Consider the following 12,343-nt stretch of genomic DNA (forward strand, 5'->3'; position numbering starts at 1 on the left):
TGCGACTATAGAAAAAAAACCAAAAACTCACATAACTAGAATTCTTCAGAATGGATTGTTTTTATTGTTGCTGTTTTTGCTGTTCTGCTTAGCTTGGCCTACGAAGAAAATTTATTTCAAGCTTTCTGTTCAGACTTTTTAGGAGGTGCATAGAAGCCATGGAAATACAGTAGAGGGAAAATATCTTAACCTTCTTTGAATAATTCAGGACTCTCCAGGGCTTCAGGGCTCCTTAGGAGGAAGATGATTATGACTGGGCAGGCCTGAAGATGCAGAAAGTTGAGAAGACAGGGCCTAACCATCATTCAAATGCATCCATCTTGGAAGAAGTACCTTTTACGGGAGGGGGAGGGGCAGAAAGACACTTAGTAACAGAGCCTTTCCTTAGGAACTGAGAGTAAAAAGGGAAAAGAAAAAATGCTGTTCCAGTAAACTTGAGGGTTATGACACTACTTCTAGTACATATGAATTTTAAAATATATATATGAAATATAACTTACATACCATAAATTCACCTATTTAAAATATACAATTTGGGGCACCTGGGTGGCTCAGTCGGTTAAGTCTTCGACTTTGACTCAGGTCATCATCTCCCAGGTCATGAGTTCGAGTTCCGCATCAAGCTCTGTGCTAACAGCACGGAGCCTGGAGCCTGCTTCAGATTCTGTGTCTCCCTCTCTCTCTGCTCCTCCCCCACTCACACTCTGTCTCTGTCTCTCAAAAAATAAATAAGCGTAAAAAAATTAAATTTTTCTTTTTTTGAGAGAGAGAGCGAGCATGTGTGATCAGGGGAGAGACAGAGGGAGGGAGACAGAATCTCAAGCAGGTGCCACACTCAGCACAGAGCCTGATGTAGAGCTCCATCTCACAACTCTGGAACCATGACCTGAGCCAAAATAAAGAGTTGGAAGCTCAACCGATTGAGCCACCTGGGCGCCCCTATGTATAAGTTTTTATGTAGGCATGTGTTTTTATTCCCCTTAGGTAGATACCTTGGAATCTGTACCCAGTTGAATTGGTGGGTCACATGGTAGTTCTTTGTCTACCATTTTGAGGCACTGCCAAGCCATCTTCCATTCCCACCAGCAATGTATGTTTCAATCTCTTCATCTTTGCCCAACATTTGTTATTATGTCTTTTTCACTAAGGCCATCCTAATGAGACTGAAGGGGTATCTCATGGGGGTTTTGATTTTCTTTTCCCTAATATCTAATTATGTTAACTGAGTATTTTTTCTTGTACTTACTGGCCATTTGTCTATCTTCTGTGGAGATATGTCTACTTAAATCCTCTTCCCATTTAAAAATTGGGCTCTTTGTCTATCGTTGAGTTGTAAGAGTTCTTGTTATATTCTGGATGCGTGTTCCTTGTCAGATATGATTTACCAATCAATATTTTCTTCCATTTTAAGGGAATGGTTTTTCAATTTCTTAATAGTATCCTTTGAGATAACTCAAACTATTTGTAGTAAACCATTTTTAATAATCATTCTTAAATTTAATTAAGTTCAATTTGTTTACTTTCTTGATTGCTTGAGCTTTGGTGCCATATGTCAGAAACTGTTGCCTATTCTAATGTCACAGAGATGTACACTTATGTTTTCTTCTAAGAGTTTTGAAGTTTTAGTTCTTAAATTTAAGTCTGTGATCCATTTTAAGTTAATTTTGTGTATAATGTAAAGGAGGAGTCCAGCCTTATTCTTTCACAGGTGGATATCCAGTTTTTCTAGCATCATTTGTTGGAAAGACTAGTCTTTCCTCATTAGTTCATATACTTTAAAAAATTATAGCTAAATATTGAAGAAATCAGCTACGAAACCTATCTGTACATATGATATCTGATAAGAAAAATTGATTTATAGATTCTTTCCTCCCTAGTACATTGTTTGACTTTGGATCAAACAGGTTTCATGCCCACTTGTCCACTTGTTTTATTCTTCATCAATGATGTGTAGAAACTCTATTGGGCAACACAGGGCACACAGTGAGGAATTTGATAGTGGGTGGATTTAACCTGAGGCTAGCTTCTCTCTTGGTAGAGAGAATAACACAAGGAGGTATGAGAGAAAGGATGAGGACAGTGGATGGTTGTTTCAATAGATTCTTGTATCTCCTGTTATAAGAGGAGACATCATACCTTTCTAATGCCAGTATTTATCCAACATGCCAATATTTCTTAATACATCAGGGTCTTCAAATATGCTGTTCTACTCAGTCTGAAATGCTTTTCCCTTTTCTCCTTTCCTGGTAAGCTGTTACTCACTTCAGCTCCAAAAGGAATGATCACTTTCTTCGGGAAGATTTACTGATTCCCCAGGTCAGCTGCTCCTGTTCGACAAATGCACAGGGGACTCTACTTCAACTAGGTAGTACTTTCCGTCTGGGTAATGAAAGAATTAATTGGGTAATTAGTGGTTTCATGTACATCTCCTCTGTTGTTGTGAGAGCTTATTCAGGGTGGGTACTGTGTCTATCTTTTCCTGCTCACTATTACATAGAGCTTGAGAGAGCAAGCTCCAGAGTCAACAGACAGGCCTGGTGAGAAACCCAGCTATAGTTAACCACTATGAATCTTTATTTCTCCATCTATAAAATCGGGATAACACTGGCACCCACCTCATAGGGCCTTTGGGAGAATTAATGAATAGCTCCTGGAGTACTCAGCATGTTGCTTGGCACATGGCAAGCACATTCAGGTGCTTGGAATCTATTGGATGAATGAAGGCATCAGCCCCGTGGGGCAATCTGCCATACCCAATGCACCCAGGTGGGAAATGTGCACTTCCCATAGAGGCTGGGGGGAGAAGGCTGAATGAATGAGTGGCACAATGACTCCTTAATAATATTTTAGAATAACAAACATTCCCTCAGTGTCCTGGGTGGTCAAACCACTCTGATTAGAAAGGTATGATATCTTTCAGAAGCATAGTCTGTACAATCATGAAAAACAATTAGACAAACTATATTTTTGTATTTCCACAGCATACCAAGCAACCAATCTGCATAATTTAAAGAAAGATTTTTTTGTGCCAACATTATTGTAGCTTAGTGTTCAACACAGTGCTTAAGAAGGGATGCTCTGGAGTACAATTGGCTGGGTACCCACTCTAGCTCCTCCATTTAGCATTTAGGCAAGTTATGCAATCCCTGAGCCTCAGGTACCTGATCTGTGAAGTGGAATTATTAATCATATCTTGATTATAGGGTTGTTGAGAGGATTCAGTAGGGCAGTGTACTTAGCTCAGTGCCTGGCACATCCCACAGGCTCAAAAGAACTTGAGTTATTTCCAGTTGTTAGTTTGGAAAGGCTCTGGTTTCTGGTTAAGAGAGATCTAAATCCCAAAGTATTAGTTTCATTAAACTCTTGACAATCTTCCAAGGAGAATGAGAAACAAACAGCATATAAAACACCCATTTAGTGCTATTTTATTGTGAGCTACAGTTAATCGGATTGCCAAATTTTCCATTCATTCCCAAGAAGTCATAATTAGGAAAACAAACAGCGTATGTATGTGGTGTGCGTGTGTGTGTGTGCGTGTGTGCGTGCGTGCGTGCGTGTGTGTGTATTACTTGGGGGTGGTTAAATTCAGCCAACTTATTTTTGTCTGAGTTTACAGAACAAGAAACAAATCAATCTCTTGAGTATTTCAATTGTTCCAAATTAAGGTAAAAAGTCAGTTTCTCTTTACACTATTCCTGATCCTCAGAGAAATTTCTTTTGCCTTAGGCCTTCCATAGTTATTCTTCTTTCTACCCCAGAAGAAAGCTAAGAGCTCTGTCCTCCTTCCTTCTTTCCTTCTCTCTCCTTCCTTCCTTTTCGTCCTTTTCTCTCTCATTTCCTATAAAGTGACAGGATTACCTCTCTGTGTCAAATGGGGATAGTTAAAACAATACTGACTTCACAAGGCTGTTGGGAGAATTCAGCGAGACATGTTGATTCCTTAGTGCAGCATGTAAAAGCACTTCTATGTGCTAGTTACAATTGTCAGCACTATTTGGAAAAAAGCAAGTTACCCCTCTTATTTCTTTCCTCTCCATTCTTCTGACTTTGTTTTTCAAACTCCAAGTCCTGGGAACAGTTTGCCTGCATTTCTTCCCCTAGTTCTTTCCATTGAGGCTGGTTAGCAGCTTTCAGTAATGGCAGAGAATTGCTAATAAGTGATCTGTGTACGAACTCTTTAGGAGTCAGGCATCGGGCCAGCACCTCAGACGGGAATTGGTTCCCAGCTGGGATGTGCTCGTGGTATTGGTTAGTGTCTGCCTAGGGCCTGGCTACCACGGTCATATTCGAGCTGTCTGTCCCAAGAGTGCTGGGGGCAATGGCCTTCACTGTGTGGCAGACAGGCAAAGGCAGGCTCAGAGGCAAGAGGTGTTTCCATAGGGACCAGTCAATACCCCCAGGATCAATCGGGAGTGCCTGCAGCTTCATGCGCCACATTAAGTAGCATCACATGGATCCCTGAGGTTCAATGTTTAAATTAATGCACACAGAGGGCACAAATTCAATTCCTCATCTGCCAGTTGTGCAGCCTATTGGAGAGGTTTCTTGTAATCTGCCTCTCTGACCCTACGGACTGGGGTGATAGGAAAAGTAGGAAAGATGCTGGTGTTCCCTTTTCTGATTCTGCCCCTGAGCTTTACTAGGGATAAGAGTGGCTCTCAAACTATAGAGAGCATACAAATTGCCTTGTTAGATACAGATTTCCAAGACCTGTCCCCTGAGATTGAGACTCAAAGTGCCAGTCTGGTGGTCTGTTTGGCCTCCCTCCAACCCTGTGGACACTGTTGGAAGGCAGGATCAGGTCTACACTGCTTCCTGCTGTATCCCTGTGGCCTGCCTTTGAGGAAGGGAGTGAAATATAGTCCCGCATCTCTCATGCTTCAGTATGCACACCAGTCACCCAAGCTTGTTAACATCTTGACTGTCATTCATTCATTCTGCAGTAGGGTCTAACAGGCTGCATTTCTGACTGTCTCCTGTTAGAGACAGTTAGAGACATCTAACTGTCTCAGATGCTTCAGGCTCTGACACTCTGAGGAGTCTGGGTGGAGTCTCTAAAGACTACAGTTGGGATCAGACCTCCTGGATTTGAATCCTGGTTCCACCCCTTGCTAGTGGGGAGACCTAGGCTGCTCTCTTTTCCTATAAAACAGGACCAGTGAGAGGACCTTCCTCAGAGGATCCTTTTGGGGTACCTAGGAGGTAACAAATACATGGGAAGCATGTAGCCCGATTTATGGTGAGGGCTCAATTAAGACGAACTCTTCTTGTAACTGTTATGACTAACGCCAAGAAGTTAAATCTCAAATCATGAAGTTCTTGGGTGGCTCGGTCAGTTAAACATCCAACTCTTGGTTTTGGCTCAGGTCATGATCTCACGATTCATGGGTTTGAGCCCGGTGTGGGGCTCCGGGCTGACAGTACAGAGTCTGCTTGGGATTCTCTCTTCCTCTCTTTCTGCCCATCTTCTGCTCATGCTCTCTTTCTCTCTCTCAAACAAACTTTAAATCTCGGATCACAATTTAAGAAACTGGCATCTCACTTGGCATTATGGTCAATGAACAGAGTCCAGCATAAGCTGCATGTGTTTGTGTCCTGGCTCCACCACTCATTAGTTGTATGACCTTGGGAAAGCTTCTTGACCTCTCTGTGCCACAGTTTCCTCATCTGTGAAATGGGCACAATAGGTGGCACCTGCCTCCTATCGTTACTGGGAAGACTGGACAAGAAGATGCATCTAAACTCCTCATTCTGGTGCCAGGCATCTGGGAGCCCCTTTTATGTTATTCTTATTATCGATCAGCTGTAGCTGGAGAGTTTGGGTGTGAGGTTGTGAATTACTGGGACCTCTGGCCCATCTAATCCAAACTGTTGGTCAGGTGCATCGAACATCTTGGTCTAGCTAGAATGTGTCAAAGCAGCTACCACCTGTCAGCTATTCATTTATGTCAGCTATGCATTTATCAGCTGTGTGCCTTTGGAGACTTATTTAACATCTGTGGACCTCAGTTTCCTAATCTGTAAATAGGAGAAAATAATAGCAGCTGTCTGATAGTATTATTATAAACATATGAGGCAAAGAATAATTAAAATAAAGTTTGGCACCTGGTTAGTGTTCAATAGATGTTAACTATAATAGCAATTATTGTTGTTGTTAGATTATCATTACATTACAATATGGTGAGCAAAGTAGGTGTCAGCTATGTGAATTACTATATTATAGTGTACTTATATATTATATAAAACATGTTATTTAATACAATAATTAATATCAGATGCCAATACTTATAATTAGGCTTAATGGTTTAATTATTTTGTATCTGAAAACATCTCTATTTTGCCTTTAAAATCTAAAAACTGTGGTAAGATGCACATAACATAAAATTTAGCATCTTAACCATTTCTAAGTGTATAGTTGAGTGGGACTAAGTACATCCACATTGTTGGGTAACCATCACTACCATCCATCTCTAGAACTCTTTCTCATCTTGCAAAACTGAAACTCTATACCTTTAAACAATAACTCTGCATTCTCTCCTTCCCCCCCCTGCCCCCTCCACCCCCCCCCCCACCAATGCCTGGTAACTATCATTCTAATTTCTATCTGTGAATTTGTCTACTGTAGGTACCTCACATAGGTGGAATTGTAGAGTATTTGTCTTTTGGTGACTGACTGAGGCCACTTAGCATAATGTCCTCAAGCTTCATTCGTGTGGTAGCATGTGTGTGTCAGAATTTCCTTCCTTCTCAAGGCTGAGTAACATTCTGCTGTATGTACTCACTACATTTTGTTTATCCCTTCATATATGGATGGACATTTGGGTTGCTTCTACCTTTGGGTCATTGTGAGTAATGCTTCTGTCAAATGGGTGTGCAAAGATCTCTTTAAGATGCTGTGACTTCTGTGGTCATAGAGTTGTATCTGTTCTTACAACTTCTGGCCCCAGACAGACAAATTTCTCCTTACGCTATCATCATACCCCATGTTAAGGAGAAAGCCAAGAAACAAATAAGCAACAGAAACTTCCTTCATTTATTTATTCATGCTCCTATCTACTCATTAATGACTGATATTTCTTAAAACATCCACTACGTGCAAGACATTAGGCTAGGTGCTGTCGGACTTTGACAGTGATCGATATTCGATTTGGCTATTGTGTGTAGAAAAGTTACAGTGACTTTTATTCTTTCTCGAATGGCTACCTGGGCGCTTCCCCTGGTATCTGGAGAGAATCCAGCCTCAGGCACGCTTGGAAACTTTGCCTGAGTCCCAGATGGGACATCCCTCTCAGATGAGGCAGTTTTTCTACCTAAAGGATTCCAAAATAGTCTCAACTGAGACTTTGCAAGAATGGGAGCCTGTAGAGGTAAAACCTGTTAAAAATTTGTAGAAGTAAAAAACCTGTGGTCATACTTTCTATCACTGAGAAGCATATTTGGAGATTTTGATGGTGGGGGCAGGTTTATTTTGATTTAGCTTTAGGTAAACCACAGACATGAACTTCTCCACAAGAGTACTTTCCAATCCCCTGTGTCTTAAAACTTCTGTGGTGAGCTACCCTGCGGTGACAGGACCCTGTGCCCTGGGAAGGAGCAGTGTGAACGCTCAAGCCAGGCTGCCTGGGTAGAAAACCCAGCTCACTTACAGGATGTGAGGGCTTTGACTCAGGACTTAATATCTGAGTCCCAACCTCTCTCATTTGCAATGTCCCCATTAGTAAAATGAGGTGAACCACAGTCCCTAGCTCATAGGATTGCTGTGCAGATTTAATGAGCTAATACTCATAATGGGTCTGCTTGTCACAGGGCCTGGCATAGAGTAAGTGCAAATTAATGTTGGATATCCATCACAAAAATGAATGTGCTCCATGCTCCCTGCCTGCAGCTGCACAGACCATTTTTTAATCCCTCAAATATGCCATGCTCTCACTCTTCCGCTGGACCTCCGCCCATGCTCGTCCCTCTTTCCTTCTCTCCCACTCTGGCCCCTGTTGCCTTTCTAACCCTATTCATTCTTCAGGTCCCATCATTGATATTTTCTCTAAGCGGACACTTCACCCCCCAAGATTAGTCACATGTTTCCTTCTTGAGCTCCACAAATACCCTGTATATATCTCTACCACGGCACCCATCACCTCGTACTGTCACACAGTCCAGTTGCCCACTTAACTAAGCTGTGAGCTCCATGGGATCTGGGCCTGTCCACCTTGTCTCTGTAGGATCTCAAGTGAAAGACATTAATGAAACATAGATTTGCATGTGGCATAAGCGTCCACTGCAAGGACCTCTAATGTGGACACTCAACTTCAGGCACCATGGAGAGATCCCCTAGTGTAGCGTACCTCCTGACCCTCCCTTATAGCATGTCCTGGAAGGGTTTTAGTTCCCATGTAAAATGTCTACCTCCCCACGCACCAGGTTGTTGCCTACCAAAGGGCAGGCACATGTAAGACAGGACTGATCTGGCTTCTCAGGACTCTGATTCAGCTTTTGGGTGGAATGGTGAAGACTTTCACAGTACGTTCTTGTCTGGGACCGCCGGTCAGAGGGTTCTGTCCACAGCACACTAGACTGATCTGCCTTTTCCTCAAACCACTGTCTCAATCCTCATTAGCAATTTTCTATCCTGGTTCTTACAATGGTATGTTTGTCTCTGTTTCATTCCAAATGAATTGTAATTAGTGATTGGGCTTGCTGGGTAGCTTATTTCTCAAAAAGGCTATGTTCTCAGTGGTACGACACTTCTATGCTATTTCTATGCCATCCTTCAACCTTCCTGCCAAATCAATTCCTCTTGGATTAATGTAAGAATCATGGCTATAATAATAGACATTTATTAAGTGTTTCTCTATGTCAGGCACTTTGTGAGTGCTTTACATGGATTACCTCATTTAATTTTTACAACAACCCTGTGAAATGGAAACTGTTAGCATCCTCTTTGCAGCTGAGGAAATTGAGGCACAGAGAGATTAAATAATGTGTTAAAGGCACACAGAAAGAAAGTGACAAAACAGGAACTGAAACTCAGGTCTGCATAACTTCAAAGGCTGTGCTCTGAGCCACGAAGCTCCATCACTGCCCTATAATTTTCAGTTATTATAATGTCCTGATTTGAAAGCACCAGGTACACTCAAAAATATACACTTTGTACCCAAAGTGACTTAGCTACTGTGATCTTACTAAACCCATGCTTTTCATATTACACCCTAGCTTACATTTTGTCTTTTATTTGAAAGGTAAATGGGACAGAAATATTTCATTTTTTCTTCTTCTTCCTTTTAGAATCAGGCACTGTTTTGTTTGTTTTGGATGAATGCAGAAGGTTATGAGATTGTCAATGGATGGTTAGCTGGACTGGTACCTGGCCAAGCAAGATTAATCTGATGATTGTGTTTTTATGGGAGCCACTTAGCTCCTCTTTGGTTCCAGAGCTGACTGGCAGGCCAAACTCACACCAGTCAGTTAACAAAAAATATTCCTGGATACAAGAAAGATAGAAGGGGCAATGTGGATAGTTTTGTGTGCAAATCCACTTTAGTTGCTGAAGAAAATATTATAATATGCTCTCTACACTGTCTCCATCATTCCTCTGTGTGTGTGTGTGTGTGTACGTGCGTGTGTGTGTGTGTGTGTGTGTGTATGAGCACGTGCTGTGTTTTAAGATTAAGAGTGAGGAGAGATGTGAGTAAGATAGGAAATCAGTAACTCCTACTTTTGCTTTCAAAAGTTCTGATTTGCTAAATTCAGAAAATCAAGTTCAATAAATAGAGCAACTTGTTCATTCTTACTCAAATTGCTTTTTATGTAAAAACTCTGGTAGAAGAAGAACTTAATACTTTTCAGAAAGAAACAATAGGGAGTAATTGTTTAAATTTCATTTTCATTCATTCTTAAAATACTTACTGAGTATTTAATATACATTAGGTACCATGCCCAGCCCTAGGGTTGTGGAGGTGAATAAGTTAAAACCCCTGCCTTCACTAGATTTACGATCTGTATACAAATTCTTAGAGGTGATGAATGAAATCAATTTGACATTGGAACATAAGAAAGCAAGAAGAGGTATTATTGACACGTAGTTGGTTGAGACCCTTAGCTGATGGGTCAAGCAGTGCTCTCTTGCCTTTGGCCTATATAATCTGTCATTAGGAAAGTATTTTCCACATTTTTCATGTGGTTTGGTATCAATAGCAACCACAGTTAATCTTCTATTGCTTTTTTCCCTATATACCTTGATAAATTATTGATTTATTTTTATTTTGTCAAAGTATGGGAAAAACCCCCAAGAGCTTACCATTGTTTTTCCTGTTACCAGCAGGCCACTGGTTGATGATGTGGAAAGGATGAGAACCTGGTGAAGGTGAGCCTGCCATTAAGTGAGGAGATTCTAGGCACTCACATGTGTGTCTCAGGTTTTGGGAAGATGGCTTTCAAATGACTTGGGTAGGCTTGTCATAGGCAGAAATTCTAAAATAGATCTAGCTCAAGACACATGTAGATATTAAAGACTGTAATTCTGACTGCCCACTGTGAATAATTCTAATGAAGAGAAAAGGGAACATCTAAAGCAGGAGGCAGAGTGAATAGATGTAATCTCAAATGCCAACTAGATTGATTGGTAGCAGGAGTTGGAACACTATTTGAGAAGGATTCTGAGCCTTATCTAGAATACCAGTGATAGCTGATTAAACACTAAACACACTGACACTAGATTGAAATCCTCTTGTATAATGTAACTCCACTGGAGCATTTGACTGAATCAGGATTCAGAATAATCTTAAAACACTAAACAATGAATCAAAATCAACAAGGTGAAGGCTCATAAAGATAACTGTATATTCCTGCACTTAACTTCAAAATTCAGTGATGGGATACATTCTGGGATTGGGGAAACTTGGCTTAATAGCAGTCCATGATGGGGCACCTGGGTGGCTCAGTCAGTTGAGTGTTGGACTCTTGGTTTTGGCTCAGGTCATGATCTCATGGTTTGTGGGTTTGAGACTTGCATCCAGCTCTGTGCTGACAGCTCAGAGCCTGCTTGGGGTTCTCTCTCTGCCCCTCCTGCATGTGCTCTCTCTCTTTCTCTCAAAATAAGTGAATAAACTTAAAAAAATAGCAGACCACGAAAGAAGGTTCAACCCTAAGCTCCATATGCATTGACAGGATGGTGTGGCTACAAAACATCCTATAGCAATGGTGGGCTGCTGGAGTTGAATAGAGAAGCCCACCATTAGCTACTCCACTGGAAGTGAATTTCAGTGTCTCTTTTTTCTAGTGTGCTGCTTTGCTGTTAGACTTGAGGGTGTGGGTACAGTCTGGGCTTTTGAAGTTGGACATTTTCTCTCTCTGAGGATAGGAAGGAATGTGCTTATATAGAAAGAAAGAGGAAAGGTGCCTAGAAAGACCAGGAACTCTTTGTCTTTGAAATAGGCCAGATTTGGAATCAGTAAAAAAAAAAAAAAAAAAAAAAAAAAAAGTACATCAAATGATTTTGCAAATAATGGGTTTTTGAAAAGCTTGAAATGTGTTTTGCCCCAAGCACTCTACCCTTAAACACACCCACATGCATTTCAGGAAGAATTTCATCCATATGGTATATACATTGGTAGTTAACTCATCAAAATCACTGTGGTGTCAGAGCTATTTGATTTTCAACTTGCCATTTAAGTTGTTCCAAAAAATCTCCTGAAAGCTTATTTTCTTGAGTTAGGATATGGAGTTTGGTCAAAGGAATAAGGAAAGTGTGCATTTTTCAGCTTCAACTTAGTACAGACAGAACTCCCAAGAATCTTAAGCTTATTGCAATCTGTTCTTTTAAAACCAGGCTGGCCTTTGGCACCCTGTTATAAAGATAATGATGATGATGATGATGATGATGATGATGACGACGGCGACGACGACGACAATGACTGTGGTTATTTGGCTGATTGGGTTTGGGTTCTTTTCTGATTGTTCTTGGAACAAAATTTTTCCTAATAATTGTGTAAAAATAGAGAAGGCAAAGAACTGGAAGGGAAAGTTAGAAAACAGGGATTGTTGGGTTAAAAGCATTGGAACACTTAAAGGACATTAACTTTGAAGGCAGAAAATCTAATTTGTGACTAGAATTTATAAGTAAATGACATCTAATTAGCTCCCATTTAGTCTCCTTGTAGGAAGGCAAGTTCCAGATTGGGAAGCCAACAGTTGGTTTGGTAACTCCTATCCAGAGACCATCTGTTTGACATCCAAGTCACAAGAGGACATGGAGACCTGGCTTAACCTAACTTAGGAAATGCAGGATGGAGCAGAAGGTCCCAATGGCTGCATAGTAAGTATTGTTGCTTTTCGACTAATTTTAATA

Source organism: Leopardus geoffroyi, chromosome A1 (genome assembly GCF_018350155.1).
Source record: "Leopardus geoffroyi isolate Oge1 chromosome A1, O.geoffroyi_Oge1_pat1.0, whole genome shotgun sequence".
Taxonomy (NCBI): Eukaryota; Metazoa; Chordata; class Mammalia; order Carnivora; family Felidae; genus Leopardus; species Leopardus geoffroyi.